The sequence below is a fragment of the Helianthus annuus genome, chromosome 12, assembly GCF_002127325.2.
Source record: "Helianthus annuus cultivar XRQ/B chromosome 12, HanXRQr2.0-SUNRISE, whole genome shotgun sequence".
NCBI lineage: Eukaryota > Viridiplantae > Streptophyta > Magnoliopsida > Asterales > Asteraceae > Helianthus > Helianthus annuus.
This window is the reverse complement of record NC_035444.2, coordinates 108,319,180-108,321,972: the sequence shown is the minus strand read 5'-3', so window position 1 is coordinate 108,321,972 and position 2,793 is coordinate 108,319,180.

The window sequence follows — 2,793 nt, the reverse complement described above, 5'->3', positions numbered from 1 at the left end:
GAAAATGAGTAGGCTTAGATATAATGTAATACGTTTTTATGCTTATTTTTATGTGCGTTTTTAGTTTGTCTATGTTTTGATATAAATTTTGTTCTAAAATGAGTCGGGTCAAATATAATACGTTTTCATTAGACGATATAAATTCGAGTTATTTTACGTTTTAACGTCACCGCAACGCGGCGTATATCGTTAATTACAAATATTTTATTGAAAGAAAAGAAAAGAGTAAACTGTCATTTTGGTCCCTGAGGTTTGGTCAATTTTGCCACTTTAGTCCAAAACTCAAACCTTTTGCATCTGGATCCATGTGGTTTCAGTTTTATTGCCATTTTAGTCCAAAAGTGAAATCAGGTTATATTTGTCTTATAAAATCCCGCTATTGTGTCTTTTTTCTCATGGGCAAAATGATCATTTTAATTTTTATAAAAAAAGTTAAAGAACATATTTAATTAAGTTGGCCCCACTAACCCCTCACCCTCTACCTCCTTCCCGTATCATAACCCCTCATCCATAAAAAACTCCACAATCACAGAAAATTTACGAACACAAAATTGAAAAGGGAATGTGGGTCATTGTTCAGTTACCTTCAAATTGAACTTTTTGGACGAGGTACTAATTTGGGGGAAACAGAGGAGATTGTTAGGGCTAGACAAATGGTATTGTGAGATGAAGAATTGGGGGGTTCGGTGGTGTGAATTTAAAGGGAGCCTGAACAGAGGTGGAGTTGAAGTCATTACTGTTGTTGGTGTGCATAAAGATGGAGTGTTTCACCAGAGAACGGAGGGAGGGGGTGGTCGGCGGTTGCTAAGACAAAAGTGTTCAAGACAGAGTTTCACTTGTTCTGTTTAAGTCAACAATTCGGAACTCGAATCAGAGATTGTTATGGGTCGGGTTGTGGGTGGGAGTTTTTGCTCGGATCTGTTCAACCGTGACAAGATGGTGGTGGTGTGGTGGGGGTAAGGTGGTGAGGCAGTGCAGCGGTGGTGGTGGTTGTCGGAGATGCAGACAGGTTTGCGTGGATATAGTGGTGGAGGTGCGGCGGCGGGTGGTGAAGGTGTAACCGGTGGTGGTCAAGGTGATCGTGATGGAGGTGGAACCGGTGGTGATTGTGGTTGTGGTGGTGGTGAGTGGTGATGGCGGTGGTGAAGGCGACGTTTGTGGTACCAGAAAGAGAGGAGAAAGATATAGAGGGAGATAAGTCTATATGTCTCTATGAAAAATAAAGTGGCACGGGAAGGTGGTAGTGGATGAGGGGTTAGTGGGGCCCACTTAATTGAATATATTCTTTAACTTTTTTATAAAAATTAAAATGACCATTTTGCCCTGAGGAAAAGGACAAAATAGCATGATTTTATAAGACAAATATAACATAATTTCACTTTTGGAGCAAAATAGCAATAAAACTGAAACCACAGGGGCTCAAATGTAAAGGTTTTGAGTTTTGAACTAAATTGATAAAAGTAGTCGAACCTCAGATACCAAAATCACAATTTATTTAAAAGAAAACCCATTATTTATTATTGTTTCTCTAGTTACGATAATTACAAACCCAACTTCATACCATTTCACTGTTAACTCACCTACATACCGTAAATTCACCAAAGAAATCAAGATTAATAAAAATAATGTAAAAAAAGATAATTTTGTTTTAGACCCATTTAAATCTGGTTTAAAAGGACATGAATAATAACAAAAGTTGAAGATGTGGTGGGTAAAGAGGGTTTGATATTTATTGGATAAAGCTGATTAAAATCTTTGGTGACATCAGAGTATACAAAATATAAAATAAAGATGGTACTCTATCACTTGTTGATATAGTGTCACGTAAGTGATCACACCACCGGGGTCGTCACCTCATCCAAGTGATGGTCTGGGACGTGGGTGATAAGCCTCCTCTTTTTTTATTTTTATTTTTTGTTAATTAATATTAAACATATATAAAAGTAAATTAAGTTAAATAGTAAAAATTATTAACAAAGCTTACACCACATTAAAAAAAAATAAAACCTAAAATTCGTAGAATCTTGCAAATCTTGATAGTACAGATACGCTTCTGCACACGGGGCCGTGCCCAGCGAACACGGGGCGTGTGGAGTCTAATACAGGCAATTGTAATTAATGAAGAAAAAGAAAGAGGATAGACACAGGGCCGCATCCAGGCTTCTGTTCAGACTATAAATAGGGGTGCTTGGTTCAATTCAAAGGCATCCCTTCGCAAACCACATTTCTCCCACTTCACCACCACTCCACCACCACTACAACACTCACATCCACCACCATCATCCATCATCCATCTTAGAGTGTGTGTAGTAGTCTCGGGATCCAAGATTGATAGTAAGAGTTCTTGTCAATCAAAGGCCATGTTTGGCTAAGTCTCTTAGATCATTTGGTGAAGACAAACATTTAATGTATTACTTTTGATTTTTAATCTTTTTGCACTTTTTATTTGGTTTTGTATTAATGACTTTAATAACTAGTTTCTTATGTTGAAGGTGAAACTTCATTATCATTTGTCCATGGTGTCTTGACATTGCTTTACTGTCTATATAAAGTAAAAGATTTTCACCATTCATATCTCTACGGTCTATATAGAGATATGTTGGCTACCTGGTCGAGGGTTAAGGGAATGGTTTAGTAAGGTTCTTTCCTTGTTCAGTGTAAAGATCCTGCAAGGACCTGGGTCAACCTTACTAGGACCTCCTTCAATTCTCACTGGTATAGGATAGCGGGGGTGCGAATAGCTTTATCCCCTCATATGTAAACTACTATTAATACATTAACCCGGCTACTTGG